The sequence below is a fragment of the Triticum aestivum genome, chromosome 5D, assembly GCF_018294505.1.
Source record: "Triticum aestivum cultivar Chinese Spring chromosome 5D, IWGSC CS RefSeq v2.1, whole genome shotgun sequence".
Classification (NCBI taxonomy): Eukaryota; Viridiplantae; Streptophyta; class Magnoliopsida; order Poales; family Poaceae; genus Triticum; species Triticum aestivum.
The window spans coordinates 561345951-561367956 of NC_057808.1; the positions used below are offsets into that span (position 1 = coordinate 561345951).

Below are 22006 nucleotides of genomic sequence, written 5' to 3' on the forward strand. Positions count from 1 at the left end.
ATTACTGGGGCCTACATAAAACTACAAAAGACATTTACAATCATGGGGCCTATCCAGTGTGGGTTGCATGGCACTCCCTATAAAAATGCAAAATAGTTTGTATTATCTGGATTGGAGTAGGATTTTCTACCATAGCTTACCATAGAACTAATTAAGGTTTTCGACGACACAGAAGTTCCTAAAAATCATGAAAAAAAATACTGAAAGAACAAACCTATAATATAACATGGCCCAATTATGCAATTGAAAAAAAATGATTGTATGTCTCTTGGACAAGAAAACAAATACTTCAACATATATTTATGTCATGGTGAGCGGAAAAAATGCTTTTTTTTGCCGAGGACACATAAATGCATATTCTCACAATACATCTGTTGAATCACCTTATTACATTAGAGTGATACTCCACTATTTATTTCATATTTTTTATAAATTTTAAGCCGTTAAAAGCTTAGCGAGCCATAACAAGTTTTGTGGTAAACTATGATAGACAACACTAATTATCCAACATCTCAATGCTAATTTGAAAATATTTGGTGGAACTATGATTAAATTTACATCAAATCATTCTATATGTAGTGTATTTTTCATAAATTTTGAATCAAACTGTTGAAATCATATTGTTTGTATATATTGTATAAATGTAACTATGACACCTCCAATGTTGCGATCCTAATGAAGGAAATATGCCCTAGAGGCAATAATAAAGTTATTATTTATTTCCTTATATCATGATAAATGTTTATTATTCATGCTAGAATTATATTAACCGGAAACATAATACTTGTGTGAATACATAGACAAACAGAGTGTCACTAGTATGCCTCTACTTAACTAGCTCGTTGATCAAAGATGGTTATGTTTCCTAGCCATAGACATGGGTTGTCATTTGATTAACGGGATCACATCATTAGGAGAAGGATGTGATTGACTTGACCCATTCCGTTAGCTTAGCACTCGATCGTTTAGTATGTTGCTATTGCTTTCTTCATGACTTAGACATGTTCCTATGACTCTGAGATTATGCAACTCCCATTTACCGGAGGAACACTTTGTGTGCTACCAAACGTCACAACGTAACTGGGTGATTGTAAAGGTGCTCTATAGGTGTCTCCGAAGGTACTTGTTCGGTTGGCGTATTTCGAGATTAGGATTTGTCACTCCGATTGTCGGAGAGGTATCTCTGGGCCCACTAAGTAATGCACATCACTTAAGCCTTGCAAGCATTGCAACTAATGAGTTAGTTGCGGGATGACGTATTACGAAACGAGGAAAGAGACTTGCCGGTAACGAGATTGAACTAGGTATTGAGATACCGACGATCGAATCTCGGGCAAGTAACATACCGATGACAAAGGGAACAACGTATGTTGTTATGCGGTCTGACCGATAAAGATCTTCGTAGAATATGTGGGAGCCAATATGAGCATCCAGGTTCCGCTATTGGTTATTGACCGGAGACGTGTCTCGGTCATGTCTACATAGTTCTTGAACCCGTAGGGTCCGCACGCTTAAAGTTTCGATGACGGTTATATTATGAGTTTATGAGTTTTGATGTACCGAAGGTTGTTCAGAATCCCGGATGTGATCACGGACATGACGAGGAGTCTCGAAATGGTCGAGACATGAAGATTGATATATTGGAAGCCTATATTTGGATATCGGAAGTGTCCGGGTGAAATCGGGATTTTACCGGAGTACCGGAGGGGTTACCGAAACCCCCCGGGGGTTTAATGGGCCATAGTGGGCCTTAGTGGAGAAGAGGAGAGGCGGCCAGGGCAGGCCGCGTGCCCCCTCCCCCTCTAGTCCGAATTGGACTAGGAGGGGGGCGGCGCCCCCCTTTCCTTCTTCTCCTCTTCCTCCTTCCCCCCTTCTCCTAATCCAACAAGGAAGGAAGGGAGTCCTACTCCCGGTGGGAGTAGGACTCCTCCTGGCGCGCCTCCTCCTGGCCGGCCGCACCTCCCCCCCCCCTTGCTCCTTTATATACGGGGACAAGGGGGCACCCCAGAGACACAACAATTGATTTGATCTTTTAGCCGTGTGCGGTGCCCCCCTCCACCATAGTCCACCTCGATAATACTGTAGCGGTGCTTAGGCGAAGCCCTGCGTCGGTAGAACATCATCATCGTCACCACGCCGTCGTGCTGACGAAACTCTCCCTCAACACTCGGCTGGATTGGAGTTCGAGGGACGTCATCGGGCTGAACGTGTGCTGAACTCGGAGGTGCCGTGCGTTCGGTACTTGATCGGTCGGATCGTGAAGACGTACGACTACATCAACCGTGTTGTGCTAACGCTTCCGCTTTCGGTCTACGAGGGTACGTGGACAACACTCTCCCCTCTCGTTGCTATGCATCACCATGATCTTGCGTGTGCGTAGGAATTTTTTTGAAATTACTACGTTCCCCAACAGTGGCATCCGAGCCAGGTTTTATGCGTAGATGGCATATGCATGAGTAGAACACAAGTGAGTTGTGGGCGATATAAGTCATACTGCTTACCAGCATGTCATACTTTGGTTCGGCGGTATTGTTGGATGAAGCGGCCCGGGCCGACATTACGCGTACGCTTACGCGAGACTGGTTCTACCGACGTGCTTTGCACACAGGTGGCTGGCGGGTGTCAGTTTCTCCAACTTTAGTTGAACCGAGTGTGGCTACGCCCGGTCCTTGCGAAGGTTAAAACAGCACCAACTTGACAAACTATCGTTGTGGTTTTGATGCGTAGGTAAGAACGGTTCTTGCTCAGCCCGTAGCAGCCACGTAAAATTTGCAACAACAAAGTAGAGGACGTCTAACTTGTTTTTGCAGGGCATGTTGTGATGTGATATGGTCAAAGCATGATGCTAAATTTTATTGTATGAGATGATCATGTTTTGTAACCGAGTTATCGGCAACTGGCAGGAGCCATATGGTTGTCGCTTTATTGTATGCAATGCAATCGCCCTGTAATGCTTTACTTTATCACTAAGCGGTAGCGATAGTCGTAGAAGCATAAGATTGGCGAGACGACAACGATGCTACAATGGAGATCAAGGTGTCGCGCCGGTGACGATTGTGATCATGACAGTGCTTCGGAGATGGAGATCACAAGCACAAGATGATGATGGCCATATCATATCACTTATATTGATTGCATGTGATGTTTATCTTTTATGCATCTTCTCTTGCTTTGATTGACGGTAGCATTATAAGATGATCTCTCACTAAATTTCAAGATAAACATGTTCTCCCTGAGTATGCACCGTTGCCAAAGTTCGTCGTGCCCAGACACCACATGATGATCGGGTGTGATAAGCTCTACGTCCATCTACAACGGGTGCAAGCCAGTTTTGCACACGCAGAATACTCAGGTTAAACTTGACGAGCCTAGCATATGCAGATATGGCCTCGGAACACTGAGACCGAAAGGTCGAGCGTGAATCATATAGTAGATATGATCAACATAGTGATGTTCACCATTGAAAGCTACTCCATTTCACGTGATGATCGGTTATGGTTTAGTTGATATGGATCACGTGATCACTTAGGGGATTAGAGGGATGTCTATCTAAGTGGGAGCTCTTAAGTAATATGATTAATTGAACTTAAATTTATCATGAACTCAGTACCTGATAGTATCTTGCTTGTCTATGTGGATTGTAGATAGATGGCCCGTGTTGTTGTTCCGTTGAATTTTAATACGTTCCATGAGAAAGCAAAGTTGAAAGATGATGGTAGAAATTATACGGACTGGGTCCGTAACTTGAGGATTATCCTCATTGCTGCATAGAAGAATTACGTCCTGGAAGCACCGCTAGGTGCCAAACCTGCTGCAGGAGCAACACCAGATGTTATGAACGTCTGGCAGAGCAAAGCTGATGACTACTCGATAGTTCAGTATGCCATGCTTTACGGCCTAGAACCGGGACTTCAATGACGTTTTGAACGTCATGGAGCATATGAGATGTTCCAGGAGTTGAAGTTAATATTTCAAGCAAATGCCCGGATTGAGAGATATGAAGTCTCCAATAAGTTCTACAGCTGTAAGATGGACGAGAATAGTTCTGTCAGTGAGCATATACTCAAAATGTCTGGGTATAACAATCACTTGATTCAACTGGGAGTTAATCTTCCGGATGATAGCGTCATTGACAGAATTCTTCAATCACTGCCACCAAGCTACAAGAGATTCGTGATGAACTATAACTTGTAAGGGATGGATAAGACGATTCCCGAGCTCTTCGCAATGCTAAAAGCTGCGGAGGTAGAAATCAAGAAGGAGCATCAAGTGTTGATGGTCAATAAGACCACCAGTTTCAAGAAAAAGGGCAAAGGGAAGAAGAAGGGGAACTTCAAGAAGAACAGCAAGCAAGTTGCTGCTCAAGAGAAGAAACCCAAGTCTGGACCTAAGCGTGAGACTGAGTGCTTCTACTGCAAGCAGACTGGTCACTAGAAGCGGAACTGCCCCAAGTATTTGGCGGATAAGAAGGATGGCAAGGTGAACAAAGGTATATGTGATATACATGTTATTGATGTGTACCTTACCAGAGCTCGCAGTAGCACCTGGGTATTTGATACTGGTTCTGTTGCTAATATTTGCAACTCAAAACAGGGACTACGGATTAAGCGAACACTGGCCAAGGACGAGGTGACGATGCGCGTGGGAAACGGTTCCAAAGTCGATGTGATCGCCATCGGCACGCTACCTCTACAGCTAACTTCGGGATTAGTATTAGACCTAAATAATTGTTATTTGGTGCCAGCGTTGAGCATGAACATTATATCTGGATATTGTTTGATGCGAGACGGTTATTCTTTTAAATCAGAGAATAATGGTTGTTCTATTTATATGAGTAATATCTTTTATGGTCATGCACCCTTGAAGAGTGGTCTATTTTTGATGAATCTCGATAGTAGTGATACACATATTCATAATGTTGAAGCCAAAAGATGCAGAGTTGATAATGATAGTGCAACTTATTTGTGGCACTGCTGTTTGGGTCATATTGGTGTAAAACGCATGAAGAAACTCCATACTGATGGACTTTTGGAATCACTTGATTATGAATCACTTGGTACTTGCGAACCATGCCTCATGGGCAAGATGACTAAAACGCCGTTCTCCGGAACTATGGAGCGAGCAACTGATTTATTGGAGATCATACATACTGATGTATGTGGACCAATGAATATTGAGGCTCGCGGCGGGTATCATTATTTTCTTACCTTCACAGATGATTGAAGCAGATATGGGTATATCTACTTAATGAAACACAAGTCTGAAACATTTGAAAAGTTTAAAGAATTTCAGAGTGAAGCTGAAAATCATCATAACAAGAAAATAAAGTTTCTACAATCTGATCGTGGAGGAGAATATTTGAGTTACGAGTTTGGTCTACATTAAACAATGCGAAATAGTTTCGCAACTCACGCCACCCGGAACACCACAGCGTAATGGTGTGTCCGAACATCGTAATCGTACTTTACTAGATATGGTACGATCTATGATGTCTCTTACTGATTTACCGCTATCGTTTTGGGGTTATGCTTTAGAGACGGCCGCATTCACGTTAAATAGGACACCATCAAAATCCGTTGAGACGACGCCTTATGAACTGTGGTTTGGCAAGAAACCAAAGTTGTCGTTTCTTAAAGTTTGGGGCTGCGATGCTTATGTGAAAAAGCTTCAACCTGATAAGCTCGAACCCAAATCGGAGAAATGTGTCTTCATAGGATACCCAAAGGAGACTATTGGGTACACCTTCTATCACAGATCCGAAGGCAAGACATTCGTTGCTAAGAATGGATCCTTTCTAGAGAAGGAGTTTCTCTCGAAAGAAGTGAGTGGGAGGAAAGTAGAACTTGATGAGGTAACCGTACCTGCTCCCTTATTGGAAAGTAGTTCATCACAGAAACCGGTTCCTGTGACGTCTATACCAATTAGTGAGGAAGTTAATGATGATGATCATGGAACTTCAGATCAAGTTGTTACTGAACCTCGTAGGTCAACCAGAGTAAGATCCGCACCAGAGTGGTACGGTAATCCTGTTCTGGAGGTTATGTTACTAGACCATGACGAACCTACGAACTATGAAGAAGCGTTGGTGAGCCCAGATTCCGCAAAATGGCTTGAGGTCATGAAATCTGAGATGGGATCCATGTATGAGAACAAAGCTTGGACTTTCGTTGACTTTCCTGATGATCGGCAAGCCATTGAGAATAAATGGATCTTCAAGAAGAAGACTGACACTGACGGTAATGTTACTGTCTATAAAGCTCGACTTGTTGTGAAAGGTTTTCGACAAGTTCAAGGGATTGACTACGATGAGACCTTCTCACCCGTAGCGATGCTTAAGTCTGTCCGAATCATGTTAGCAATTGCCGCATTTTATGATTATGAAATTTGGCAAATGGATGTAAAAACTGCATTCCTGAATGGATTTCTGGAAGAAGAGTTGTATATGATGCAACCGGAAGGTTTTGTCGATCCAAAGGGAGCTAACAAAGTGTGCAAGCTCCAGCGATCCATTTATGGACTGGTGCAAGCCTCTCGGAGTTGGAATAAACGCTTTGATAGTGTGATCAAAGCATTTGCTTTTGTATAGACTTTTGGAGAAGCCTGTATTTACAAGAAAGTGAGTGGGAGCTCTGTAGCATTTCTGATATTATATGTGGATGACATATTGTTGATTGGAAATGATATAGAATTTCTGGATAGCATAAAGGGATACTTGAATAAGAGTTTTTCAATGAAGGACCTCGGTGAAGCTGCTTATATATTGGCCATCAAGATCTATAGAGATAGATCAAGACGCTTAATTGGACTTTCACAAAGCACATACCTTGACAAAGTTTTGAAGAAGTTCAAAATGGATCAAGCAAAGAAAGGGTTCTTGCCTGTGTTACAAGGTGTGAAGTTGAGTAAGACTCAATGCCCGACCACTGCAGAAGATAGAGAGAAGATGAAAGATGTTCCCTATGCTTCAGCCATAGGCTCTATCATGTATGCAATGCTGCGTACCAGACCTGATGTGTGCCTTGCTATAAGTTTAGCAGGGAGGTACCAAAGTAATCCAGGAGTGGATCACTGGACAGCGGTCAAGAACATCCTGAAATACCTGAAAAGGACTAAGGATATGTTTCTCGTTTATGGAGGTGACAAAGAGCTCATTGTAAATGGTTACGTTGATGCAAGCTTTGACACTGATTCGGACGATTCTAAATCGCAAACCGGATACGTGTTTATATTGAATGGTGGAGCTGTCAGTTGGTGCAGTTCTAAACAAAGCGTCGTGGCGGGATCTACGTGTGAAGCGGAGTACATAGCTGCTTCGGAAGCAGCAAATGAAGGAGTCTGGATGAAGGAGTTCATATCCGACCTAGGTGTCATACCTAGTGCATCGGGTCCAATGAAAATCTTTTGTGACAATACTGGTGCAATTGCCTTGGCGAAGGAATCCAGATTTCACAAGAGAACCACACATCAAGAGACGCTTCAATTCCATCCGGGATCTAGTCCAGGTGGGAGACATAGAAATTTGCAAGATACATACGGATCTGAATGTTGCAGACCCGTTGACTAAGCCTCTTCCACGAGCAAAACATGATCAACACCAAGCCTCCATGGGTGTTAGAATAATTAATGTGTAATCTAGATTATTGACTCTAGTGCAAGTGGGAGACTGAAGGAAATATGCCCTAGAGGCAATAATAAAGTTATTATTTATTTCCTTATATCATGATAAATGTTTATTATTCATGCTAGAATTGTATTAACCGGAAACATAATACTTGTGTGAATACATAGACAAACAGAGTGTCACTAGTATGCCTCTACTTAACTAGCTCGTTGATCAAAGATGGTTATGTTTACTAGCCATAGACATGGGTTGTCATTTGATTAACGGGATCACACCATTAGGAGATGATGTGATTGACTTGACCCATTCCGTTAGCTTAGCACTCGATCGTTTAGTATGTTGCTATTGCTTTCTTCATGACTTATACATGTTCCTATGACTATGAGATTATGCGACTCCCGTTTACCGGAGGAACACTTTGTGTGCTACCAAACGTCACAACATAACTGGGTGATTATAAAGGTGCTCTACAGGTGTCTCCGAAGGTACTTGTTGGCTTGGCGTATTTCGAGATTAGGATTTGTCACTCCGATTGTCGGAGAGGTATCTCTGGGCCCACTCGGTAATGCACATCACTTAAGCCTTGCAAGCATTGGAACTAATGAGTTTGTTGCGGGATGATATATTACGGAATGAGTAAAGAGACTTGCCGGTAACGAGATTGAACTAGGTATTGAGATACCGACGATCGAATTTCGGGCAACTAACATACCGATGACAAAGGGAACAACGTATGTTGTTATGCGGTCTGACCGATAAAGATCTTCGTAGAATATGTGGGAGCCAATATGAGCATCCAGGTTCTGCTATTGATTATTGACCGGAGACGTGTCTCGGTCATGTCTACATAGTTTTCGAACCCGTAGGGTCCGCACGCTTAAAGTTTCGATGACGGTTATATTATGAGTTTATGAGTTTTGATGTACCGAAGGTTGTTCGGAATCCCGGATGTGATCACGGACATGACGAGGAGTCTCGAAATGGTCGAGACATGAAGATTGATATATTGGAAGCCTATATTTGGATATCGGAAGTGTTCCGGGTGAAATCGGGATTTTACCGGAGTACCGGAGGGGTTACCGGAACCCCCCGGGGGTTTAATGGGCCATAGTGGGCCTTAGTGGAGAAGAGGAGAGGCGGCCAGGGCAGGCCGCGCGCCCCCTCCCCCTCTTGTCCGAATTGGACAAGGAGGGGGGCCGGCACCCCCCTTTCCTTCTTCTCCTCTTCCTCCTTCCCCCCTTCTCCTAATCCAACAAGGAAGGGAGGGAGTCCTACTCCCGGTGGGAGTAGGACTCCTCCTGGCGTGCCTCCTCCTGGCCGGCCGCATCTCCCCCCCTTGCTCCTTTATATACGGGGGCAGGGGGCACCCTAGAGATACAACAATTGATTTGATCTTTTAGCCGTGTGCGGTGCCCCCCTCCACCATAGTCCACCTCGATAATACTATAGCGGTGCTTAGGCGAAGCCCTGCGTCGGTAGAACATCATCATCGTCACGACGCCGTCGTGCTGACGAAACTCTCCCTCAACACTCGGCTGGATCGGAGTTCGAGGGACGTCATCGGGCTGAACGTGTGCTGAACTCGGAGGTGTCGTGCGTTCGGTACTTGATCGGTCGGATTGTGAAGACGTACGACTACATCAACCGCGTTGTGCTAACGCTTCCGCTTTCGGTCTACGAGGGTACGTGGACAACACTCTCCCCTCTCGTTGCTATGCATCACCATGATCTTGCGTGTGCGTAGGAATTTTTTTGAAATTACTACGTTCCCCAACACCTAAGTCTGCCACTGAATACCTCCATGGACATGTATTAGGCCTTGTACAATGCGAGGTGCTTAGAAAAATAAACCGGATTTTTCTAAAGCACCGGTGTCTATTTCTATAGAAGAGACACCTAATTAAGCGTCTGCCCTATACAAATAAGCACCCGTGCTTAAGGAAAGCTTGATTTATTTCTCCGAGCATCTCTGCTAAGCACATTGCATTGTACAAGGCCTTAAGAAGAAGGAAACAAAAGAAAAGAAGAGATGGGAGAAAAATAAAAATAAATGAAAAACGAAATAAAGAAAAAGGAAAGCATAGAAAATTGAGGAACATATCTGAGGAAAAAAAGACAAATAAAGAAAGAAAAATGAATGGAAAGGGGCCCGTTCTTTCTATACATAAATCCCATTAGGGCTCTCTCTGAATCCCGAATCCGGATCCCATCTTTCTCAGTCATGGTCTCATGGTGGCGGCGGCGCAGCCACACCCAGCAGATTAAGTCTCCTACGTACTGCTGCATCAATCCAGAACAACGGATATGCTTGGCTCCACGGACGCCCCCGCCGAGCCGAAGCGTGCACGCCATGCAGACGGCGGCGGCGGTGATGCCGGCGATGACCGGCTGAGCGCCCTGCCGAACGACCTCCTCCGCACCATCCTGTCGCGCCTCATGGCCCAGCAGACGGTGCAGACGTGCGTGCTCTCCACGCGGTGGCGGCACCTCTGGCGCGCCGTGCCGTGCCTCGACATCGACCATAGATATATCCGCCGCGGCTTTGACGACTTCACGGTCAACCTTCTCCGCGGCCATGACTTCACGCTCCTTGAGGACCTCCGGCTACACGGGGCCAACGCTATCGTCGGGGACTGTTGGCTCCGCCGGGACATAGGTCATTACATGGCCTCGCGGGCTCAAAAGGTTGCATCTTTCCGGCCTGGAGTTGAAGCTGAAAGATATTGCGAGCCACATCAGCTCCGGCTGCCCTGCTCTAGAGGATGTGCAGCTCGCAAGATGCTGGTTCTTGCTCACCAGCAATATCAATATCGCCTCCCCGTCACTCAAGAAATTGGTCGTCGCTGGCGAGTACACGGTGGACGAGGAGGATGAATTTGAAGTTTTCAAGTTGATCATAGACGCCCCTGCTCTTGTTTCTCTCCGCCTCGCCGAGGAGCTCCATCACATTACTGATACAGCTGAACCACACCATGTGTCGATTCATCTGCGTTGGATCGAGCACGACGTGGAGCACTGATTGGGCATTCTTGGCGCGCTGTCCAATGTGACAACCTTGCACTTGTCGCATTTTGCGCTCACGGTAATATCTTCTTCTTCTTCTTCTTCTTCTTCTTCTTGATGTCTGTATACCCACTTCTATTTTTTATTCAGTTTGCATCTCCTTAATTTATCTGGAGGCATTCAAAGGTAACAAAATGTCTGTATATATATCTATCTGGGTTTCAGTTGCTGTTCAATGAGAGTCATGAGAATCTTCCTCTATTCAAGTTTGAGAACCTGACAACATTGTTCCTAGATGAGTGCCAAATCAGCGATGACTTCCTTGGGCCGCAGCAATACCTGAGAACTCATGTAACCTGCAGAAGCTCACTTTGCGCCACTGCAAGGTGCTACCACTATACTAGTACTTATTTCATCAACTATTATGTTAACTCAATACATTGCGTAATATTGATTCCTTTGTGCTGTTCAACAGGTCTTGGATTTCCATCCTACAAAGGAGGTGATGGAACGCCGTCAGTCATATTCTAAGGACCTGCCACATTTCAAGTGCAAGAACCTTAGGCTCTGTGAAATCATGTACCGAGACGGCGATGCTTCTGTCCATTTATTGGTCAAGTTTTTTGTGGGCATCTGGAGGAATCTGCCAAACAACAAGACCGAACTTACTCCTGTCATTGATGAGAAAAAAAAGTGGTTGAACTCATTGAAGTCGATTAGCAGAACAGTATGGCAATACACTATGTTGTCTATCGTTTGCTGATGTATGCCCACGTTGCATGTCTAAGCATATGTATCATCAGCTTTACTCCTTACTAGTATCTCGGCATGTGCAAAATATATATATTGCACAAACTATGCACTTTGTGATAAATATGCACTGAGTTGTGTCAGATGGAGCATTAATTAACAATATATGTTAAGTGAGGATTGACATCAAAAATAAATTGATGAATCCTTGGGTTTGATTGTATCGGATGGTTGGATCATTTTGATTGACTTGTAACTTTTATACTAGTGTAGACTATAGGTTCTTAGTTGAAGTGGAAGTGTGTTGTATAGCATCGTCCATATGAATTCTTTTTTTCATTTGGGATAACATTTTCTGATTTTCTGTCAGTGCGATTGTTCTCCACCTAAACAGCAAGAACATTTCATGCCTTGACTCAAACATCCACTCCGTCCAATTACATCAAGAGATTTGAAGCAACAATGGATTTGTTGAGGAAAGACAATCTGGGATTGCCCAATAGCTACTATGTCAGTCTTCATCTCTTGAGCATCATGTACAATGCACAGCCCCACGAAAACATATTGTGGAGCATAGGCTCATGGACACCCCCTTATCTAGCCATCCAATTCTGCATCGCGATTCGTGCAAGAACTTTTCTCTTTTTTGTTTCTCCCATATAGTTCAACATATGAAGTTCAAAATTTTCAGCAACATTCTAACTAGGAACAAAAAAGAGAAAGTTTTATGTACTAATTTAGATGTGTAGTATGGATCTTAAAGCAACACTTGAAGAGTAAGGATAAGAGGTGTCCAGAAATCCGAGCTCAAAAAATCGGCGTCCCACAGCCCCACACAGGCCGAGCCCCATCATCTACAAGGCAGCAAAGGAAGCAATATCCAGTGCCAAAAGGGAGATTCTGGAGGAGGAAGGACACAAGATCGACTTACAATGAATTTTTTTTAGACGGCTCATGCATATGTGGGCGGTCTCAAAACATAGAGTTTTTCTTTTCTTTTCATTTGAATGTGTCCCGGTGAACAGGGGTTGTTTTTTGGATCTGCTTACAGTACCGCATCGTACTGATGCAGAGTGAGCGAGATTGAAAACGACCTTTGAGAGTACCATGCCCATGCCTATGCCTATGCCCAGTACCCGACGGCAGAGATCGATCTTACACGTACCATCAATTTCCATGGCATTTCATCCAAAAAATAAAATCCATAGCATTCGCATGTGCGACCTGGCAGGCCTGTTCACCTGCACTACCTAGAACCAAAATTGTTCCGCTCCATTCACTTCCATCCCGCGTGCGTGTATACCTACCATCGACCATGTCTTTTCTTCTGCGAGTTGCCATCGATCATGTCATGACCTACGAGCTACCAATGCATGCATATGTGTATAAATAATATAATAATATTGGACCCCTATCTATCTATCTATCTATCTATCTATCGGAAATCTATCTATCTATCTATATCATATGTATGAAGAGATGGATCAACTGGCCGATGGCCTTCTTCTTCATCTCATGATCTTCCTAATTAAACCCGCCTACGACCGTCGCCAGGCTGCCTGCTGGCGCACTCCACTGCCCACGGTGCTCTAGCACACGCCTCGCCACTCCTCCCTCCCCTCACCACCGTCCCCGACCATCCCTCTAAATTTTCCAGTCATCAAATTGTCTCTATCAAGCCTGCACCCCACAGTCGAACACATCAACCTACGACTCCCCTCTAAATGCGACGCTGGTGCCATATCATCACCGGCTCTCATGTACTCTGTATTAGTTTTTTTTCGCGAATACGCAAAGCTTGCGTATCTTTTCATTGTTAGAGGGAAATAGAATGAGTACAATAAATGATACAACACATGACATGAATGCTGTAAAGCATGAGCATGGAAGCCGGAGCAGAAAGACAAGGGATGTTCGGCCCGAAGAGAAAAAAAGACACAACAACCACCAAGCCTAGAACTAGAGAGGCAGACCGAACCAGCATGACATCGAACATCTCTAAATCCAACATCGGGGACGCCGCAAGAAAGCAAGATAGCGCCTTCAAGAAGGTGAACGATGTCGTGACGCCGCCAGCCGATCCGAACGACCAGACCTAGGATTTCCCCCCGATGCTTGAAGAGGGGCACCAACAAGCCATGGCAGCGCCTCCAAGAAGGGATATGACACCCGTGAGTGTCGCCGTTGCCGGCCTCGGCTAGCCGAGCAAGGATTTCTCCTGGCCTGAGTATTTCTCGTGTATTAGGTTTTTGTAAGGGGTATTTCTCATGTATATGTATATATAGCTAGAAAAAGAAGGAAAAAAAGAACGGAAGAGGTCGATCAGCAACGACGCGTACACGTCCCTAACACTATCATCAATTTCTATAACGTTTACATGTGCGAGGGCACGATCAGATTTCCGACCCTCCCGGCGACCACCTCCACCTCCACCTCCGGCCTTGCCTACCCGAGCGTCGTTTGGATCCGCCGCGATTCACGTCGGTGACGCCGTTTCACGTGACTAGTAAGCTTGCACGTGCCATGCACGTATCCTGTAGCCAAAGCCATTTCATGTATATGCAATAAGGGCACCCCTCCCCACCTCATTCCATGCCAGGCGCACACCTGCGCTCGACCATCAGAGCTGCCTCTCTCCTTGCCTTCCCTTTGTCATAAATTTCCTCACCCCGCAGCACCACTCTCCTCTCCCGTGTCAATACGTGCGGATAAAACTCAACGTGTGATAGCGCCCGCTGGGAGAGCTGTAGCAGAGAAGACAGATAATACAGACAATGCCATGGCCAATGGGCTAGGAGCAGTGCAAAATTCCAAAGGGCTTCATATTCAAAGGACTAATTCAGGAAAAATGTAACGCATCCACATGCTTCATAGTTGCCTAAATTCTATTGGTTTAGCCAAGGCTAACAACTACACTTTCAAAGAGACCCGGAGAAAATCAAATACAGCACAAAATGAGGGATTCGTCCTGCCATTATGGCTGGACACAGTTAGACCTTATCGCTCTGTAGATTACCAGAGAACAAGAATCAAAATTGGCAGGGGTGCATAATACAGATACATAATTCCATCAGAAACCAACATTTATTGCGAGAGTGACCCTCTCAGGGAAATGTGCCAAGTCCAGCACCCATCCTTCAAAAATGATCAAGATGATCGGCTCCAGAAAGTTTGACAAATGAAGCTCCTCAGAACTGTGATGTTGATTCTCTCTATTCGATATTTCCAAATATTTTATCTGATGGTTATCTGGATACAAATGAGGCTAAATGAACCAGCCGATTGGCGGACATAACAAAATATTTAGTTAAAGCCTGCATTTTAGTTATAATATAGAAAAAAGATAACCACTTCTCCAGTTCACGGTAACAGTTCAGAATCCATGGTGCGTAGATTCAACTCTTCATCAGAAACAATTACCTCCTCTAAATCATAGTAGCCTACATGGAAAAGATAGTTTAGTACATTTATTTCCCATACCCTAAGATATAATTACCATACTAAAATGATGAGTACATGTAACGATATTTTTCCAGCAAAAACAATTCAGCCTAAACAAACATGATAGAATCAAGTACTATTTAGCCAATACACTTTTCAAGCTTAGGAACCAATATTAATCACATACCACGGGCCAAGGCTTTACAACTCGAACACTATGGAAATGATGATAGGAAAATCAGGAGGATTGAGGACGATATATGCTCTAGAATTGTTGTAACTGTCATCGGAAGCCTGTACCAGAATCAGATATTGACTGTTAGAACTCAGTTTGGGTAGAAGTAAAACAAAAAAAATACAATTAATACATGGTTAGTTGGTCAATATCCTTCCAAAACATGAATTTGAATTGTGTGGATGCATATTATGACCTGCAATAGAAAGACAGAGATCATCCACCACAGATATACATCCATTCATCAGGATAAATTGTTTGTCTTTTCTTCGAAGAGAAACAGTAGCATATACATTCACCTGGATTTATTTGTGACTCAATACATGACATGGAGTAGCACACAGAAACTTGGTCAGCGGAAATTTGTTTTGGCTCTCATGCCGATGGCAGTTTGGTCCAGATGGAGCCCGCGTGTCCTCATCCACGAAGATTGGCCGCCTGAACCCATGAAGAGGCTCGGGTATTCAGAACTAAATTGGGCAGCTACACAGGTCAAACAATATGCTGACAAGATTACTTCCCCACCTGTTCTTGCGGTCATGGTGGCGGCGGCACAGGGCGGCGCTGGAGGCCAAATCTCACCAATAGCCCGACAGAACAGATCCTGAGGAATCCCTATCAATCACTGGTACTGATAGTGTGGTATGTGTTCTTGCCGCAGTCAACAAGCCCTCCCCGTGGTGGAGAGCAGGAGACCTTGGCGGAGCCGAGCCGGGCGAGGAAGAGAGATGGGCGGCAGGGCCGTGCGGAGCAGGTGGCAAGGGGCGACAAGGAGGGAAGCAAGATGCGGGCGTCACCGCGTCAGGGAGGGCGGCTGCTGATGTGCGGCGATGCGGGCGTCCAGGGAGGGCGGCTGCTGATGTGCGGCGATGCGGGCGTCCAGGGAGGGTGGCGGTGGGGATCGCCGGGGGGAGCGGGCGGGCGGGCGCAAGGAGGGCCGGGGATGATTAGGTGTCGCGGGGGAGTTTGTTGCGTGATTGTAGGTTTTTTTTGTTTAATCAGGTAGCTTACCGATGTGGTTTTTTTTTAGTCAACTGTACTCGGGATGTGGGGTGTGGGACCTTTCGTACCGGATGGCAGAGTTTCGTCCGCCCCGCTTCGGTAAGGTTTGCTTAAACAGATAGAATAGTAGTGATAGTGAAGACGCATCTGCCTGGTGATGACCTAAATATTCTATGTGTATATTTTAGGGTTTGCATTGAATAGTTAATTGCCTTGAACATCTGGTACGTCTCTGCATGGGGAAATATCCTGAGTGATACGGTGCTACAGCCCTGCATGGGGCGTTGGATCTACAGGGAATGGACTGGATCAATTCAGTCAACTATTTACACATGCCCCCCTTTAATATTTGCATCTTGCCCCTCAAAAGAAGCATGTGTTCTCTGTTTCTCAAACCAGCATGCATGATGGATTTTTCTAAAGACCAGCATGGACTAGTACAGTCCGGTAACCTACATGTTGACTGACTGGGTGCTTACAACTAAATATGTAAGTCCCAAAATGCATCAAATACTACAATTAGGAAATATACAGTGGAACAAACATCCCTCCTCGTTTTGCCACATCAAAACCAGGCAACAATAGATATTAAGTGAAGCAAATAAAATCCTACAAGTGAAACTAACCGTGATGGTTTTATTCAACTCAAATATACACTCACTAGTAGAAAAAGAGGCTTCCATACGCCCCCACTAGTCCCTAAAATAATCGAACCACGACCAAAGGGGTCTTTAGTCGCGGTTCGGGAGGAGACCCGCGACCAACTATCTGGGCCCAGCGCGCTCGGTCGACAGCTGGCGGACGGGAGGGGCTTTAGTCCCGGTTGGCCTGGCCAACCAGGACTAAAGGTCCTCAGGCTGGCCCGAAGGCCTTTAGTTGCGGTTGGCCAGGCCAACCGGGACTAAAGGCCCATCCCTATATATAGGACTCAGCTCACTTCACTTAGCCACAATTCAGAAGGGGGGTGGTGGGTTTGCTTTTGGTTCCTCCTATGCACACAAGGTGTTCGATGAAATGCCCGAGAGCATGAAACAAACATGATATGAAGTGTCCGAGCCACACTTGAGCTTTCTCATTTATTTTTCCTCCGCGATCGCGGTTAGCAACTTGAACCTTTCATGTGTCATTGATAAAATATGCATGTGTGTAGTTCATTGTTTAATTTGTATTATTTCTAGCTAGTTAGTTTAACAAATGCATGATGGTTAATTATATACTTTATATAATAATAATGCTGATGAATCGGCAATGGATGTACGGTCCCCGACTCTCCGGCGAGTTCACTACGGGTTTGAAAGATTTCCTCGTAGTGGCAAATGCGAACAAGCAGCGAGGTTTTATTATCTGTCCATGTGCTGTCTGTAAGAATTAGAAGGGTTACTCCTCCTCAAGAGACGTTCACATGCACCTGCTTCGGCACGGTTTCATGCGAAGCTATAATTGTTGGACCAAGCATGGAGAAAGAGGGGTTAGAATGGAAGAAGATGAAGAAGGGGATGATATCGATGACAACTATCATGATCATTTCGGTGATACTTTCATGGAGGATGATGCTGAAGGTGGGGAAGGGTTAGGTGAAGGTGAAGAAGAGGCACATGATGAGCCCGCTGATGATCTTGGTCGGACCATTGCTGATGCACGGAGACGCTGCGAAACTGACAAGGAGAGGGAGAATTTGGATCGCATGTTAGAGGATCACAAAAAGTCGTTGTACCCAGGATGCGATAATAGTCTGAAAAAGCTGGGCTGCACACTGGATTTGCTAAAATGGAAGGCTCAGGAAGGTGTAGCTGACTCATCATTTGAAAATTTGCTGAAAATGTTGAAGAATATGTTTCCGAAGAATAACGAGTTGCCCGCCAGTACGTACGAAGCAAAGAAGGTTGTCTGCCCTCTAGGTTTAGAGGTTCTGAAGATACATGCATGCATTAACGACTGCATCCTCTACCGCAGTGAATACGCGAATTTGAATGAATGCCCTGTATGCACCGCATTGCGTTATAAGATCAGAGGCGATGACCCTGGTGACGATGTTGAGGGCGAGAAACCCAGGAAGAGGGTTCCCGCCAAGGTGATGTGGTATGCTCCTATAATACCACGGTTGAAACGTCTGTTCAGGAACAAAAAGCATGCCAAGTCGTTGCGATGGCACAAAGAGGACCGTAAGTCCGACGGGGAGTTGAGACACACCGCTGATGGAACGCAATGGAGAAAGATTGACAGAGTGTTCAAAGATTTTGCAGCTGACGCAAGGAACATAAGATTTGGTCTAAGTACTGATGGCATGAATCCTTTTGGCGAGCAGAGCTCCAGCCATAGCACCTGGCTCGTGACTCTATGCATCTACAACCTTCCTCCTTGGTTGTGCATGAAGCGGAAGTTCATTATGATGCCAGTGCTCATCCAAGGTCCAAAGCAACCCGGGAACGACATCGATGTGTACCTAAGGCCATTAGTTGATGAACTTTTACAGTTGTGGGGCAGACCTGGTGTACGTGTCTGGGATGAGCACAAAGAAGAGGAATTTGACCTACGAGCGTTGCTTTTTGTAACCATCAACGATTGGCCTGCTCTCAGTAACCTTTCGGGACAGACAAATAAGGGATACAATGCATGCACGCACTGCTTACATGATACTGAAAGTGTACGTTTGGGTAATTGTAAGAAGAACGTGTACCTGGGTCATCGTCGATTTCTTCCCCGAAATCATAACGTAAGAAAGAAAGGCAAGCATTTCAACGGCAAGGCAGATCACCGGCCGAAGCCTGCGGAACGTACTGGTGCTGAGATATTTGATATGGTCAAGGATTTGAAAGTCATCTTTGGAAAGGGTCCTGGCGGACAATCAGTTCCGCGGGGAGTTGACGGGCACGCACCCATGTGGAAGAAGAAATCTATATTTTGGGAGCTAGAATATTGGAAAGTCCTAGATGTCCGCTCTGCAATTGACGTGATGCATGTTACGAAGAATATTTGCGTGAACCTGCTAAGCTTCTTGGGCGTGTATGGGAAGACAAATGATACAAAAGAAGCACGGCAGGACCAGCAACTTTTGAAAGACCCAGATGACCAGCATCCGGAATGGTTTCAAGGTCGTGCCAGCTACGCTCTTACCAAAGAAGAGAAGGTCATTTTTTTTTGAATGCCTGAGCAGTATGAAGGTTCCGTCTGGCTTCTCGTCGAATATAAAGGGAATAATAAACATGGCGGACAAAAAGTTCCTAAACCTGAAGTCTCACGACTGCCACGTGATTATGACACAATTGCTTCCGATTGCTTTGAGGGGGCTCCTACCGGAAAATGTTCGAGTAGCCATTGTGAAGCTATGTGCATTCCTCAATGCAATCTCTCAGAAGGTAATCAATCCAGAAGATCTACCATGGTTACAGAACGATGTGGTCCAATGCCTTGTCAGTTTCGAGTTGGTGTTCCCACCATCCTTCTTCGATATTATGACGCACCTCCTGCTCCACCTAGTCGAAGAGATTTCCATTCTCGGTCCTGTATTTCTACACAATATGTTCCCCTTTGAGAGGTTCATGGGAGTATTAAAGAAATATGTTCGTAACCGTGCTAGGCCAGAAGGAAGCATCGTCAAGGGCTATGGAAATGAGGAGGTAATTGAGTTCTGTATTGACTATGTTCCTGACCTTAAGCCGATTGGTATTCCTCAATCGCGGCACGAGGGGAGACTAAGTGGAAAAGGCACGATCGGAAGGAAATCAACGATATGTATGGACGGTCATTCTATGACTGAAGCACACCACACAGTTCTGCAAAATTCCAGCTTGGTGGCTCCGTACTTCGAGCAACACAAGAATATTTTACGCTCGGACAACCCGGGGAAGCTTGAATCCTGGATTAGAAAGGCCCACATGGAGACTTTCGGCAGTTGGTTGCGAAAACATTTAATGAATGACAATGATGTTGGAGATCAGCTGTACATGTTGGCCAAGACACCATCTTCGACTATAACGACTTTCCAAGGGTACGAGATAAATGGGAATACATTTTACACCATCGCCCAAGATAAAAAGAGCACCAACCAAAACAGTGGTGTCCGCTTTGATGCAGCAACCGAGAATGGGCAAAAGGTCACATATTATGGTTACATAGAGGAGATATGGGAACTTGACTATGGACCCTCCTTTAAGGTCCCTTTGTTCCGGTGCAAATGGTTCAAGCTAACAGGAGGTGGGGTAAAGGTGGACGAGCAATACGGAATGACAATGGTGGATTTCAACAATCTTGGTTACCTTGACGAACCATTCGTCCTTGCCAAAGATGTCGCTCAGGTTTTTTATTTGAAGGACATGAGTAGCAAACCGAGGAAACGGAAAGATAAGAAAACGATCAGTACATCATGCGATGATCCAAAGCGCCACATTGTTCTTTCAGGGAAAAGAAACATCGTGGGAGTGGAGGACAAGACAGACATGTCAGAAGATTATAATATGTTTGGTGAAATTCCGCCCTTCAAAGTGAACACTGACCCAAGCATTAAGTTAAATAATGAGGATGCTCCATGGATACGGCACAATCGTAAGCAAGCAGGGACACAAGGGAAGAATTGATGTGTAATAATCTATTGTACCAAACTTTGTTGAATGGATCATGTGAATTAAAACGTACGATGGCGAATCCGGATGATTTGTATTTGGTCGATGAACTGAATGATGTATCAAACCTTTTGTCAAACCTTCAAGGGATCGAGGATGTAGAACAAAACAATCGGTCTGAATTTTTAAAATGAATTAGTTTTATTTTTCTGGATTTTTTATATATTATTTGTATTTTTAAGATTTTAAAATGAATTAGTTTTATTTTCTTGAATTTTTTGATATATTATTTCTATTTTTAAGATTTTAAAATGAATTAGTTTTATTTTTCTGAATTTTTTGATATATTATTTGTATTTTCAAGATTTTCAAATGAATTAGTTTTATTTTTTTGAATTTTTTGATATATTATTTCTATTTTTAAGATTTTAAAATGAATTAGTTTTATTTTTCTGAATTTTTTGATATATTATTTGTATTTTTAAGATTTTAAAATGAATTTGTTTTATTTTATTGAATTTTTTGATATATTATTTCTATATTTAAGATTTTAAAATGAATTAGTTTTATTTTTCTGAATTTTTTGATATATTATTTGTATTTTTAAGATTTTCAAATGAAAAGTATATGAAAAAGGACCTTTAGTCGCGGTTCGTGTCCCTTTAGTCGCGGTTGGTGTCCCCAACCGGGACTAATGCTCTGTCTATATATACAGCACTTACTAAATTTTCCCGCACCTCCCATTCTCCTCTCGACGCCGACGCCCTGCCCCAACGCCGATCGACGCCGACGCCCTGCCCCCAGCTCCGCCGCCCCCAGTGAGCTCTGCCCCCACTTCCCCTGCCCTACGCCGCCGCCCTTGCCCTGCACTGTCGCCGCCGCCCCTGCCCTGCCCTGCGCGCCGCCGCCACCGCTGCCCCTGCCCCTGCGCGCTGCCGCCGCCGCCGCCGCTGCCCCTGCCCCTGCGCGCCGCCGCCACCGCTGCCCCCTGCCCCTGCGCGCTGCCGCCGCCACCGCTGCCCCTGTCGCTGCCCTGCCCTGCGCGCCGCCGCCACCGCTGCCCCTGCGCGCTGCCTCCGCCGCCCGCCGCCGCCTGCCTGCCGTCCTCCGCCTCCCCCCGCCGCCTGCCGTCCTCCGCCGCCCGCCGCCGCCTGCCGTCCTCCTCAAACAAAAACTTGAGCAGAGAGGAAAAAGAAAAGGAAAAAGAAAAGGAAAGAGAGAGCAGAGAGGAAAAAGAAAAGGAAAAAGAAAAGGAAATTTATTTGGGAATAATTGTATAAAGGAAAAAGAAAAGGAAAGAGAGAGCAGAGAGGAAAAAGAAAAGGAAAAAGAAAAGGAAATTTATTTGGGAATAATTGTATAAAGGAAAAAGAAAAGGAAAAAGAAAAGGAAAGA

At 44.9% G+C, this 22006-nt stretch overlaps 1 long non-coding RNA gene across 1 annotated transcript; it reads right to left on the minus strand.

The window, feature by feature from the left end:
• Positions 1 to 14205: 14205 nt before the first annotated feature.
• On the minus strand, positions 14206 to 15953 carry LOC123126248 (uncharacterized). The gene is made up of 5 exons (XR_006461616.1): positions 15576 to 15953; positions 15350 to 15488; positions 15184 to 15246; positions 15003 to 15109; positions 14206 to 14814 (listed from the first exon to the last, which is right to left on the minus strand). It is a non-coding gene; the product is annotated as an uncharacterized lncRNA (long non-coding RNA).
• Positions 15954 to 22006: the final 6053 nt, after the last annotated feature.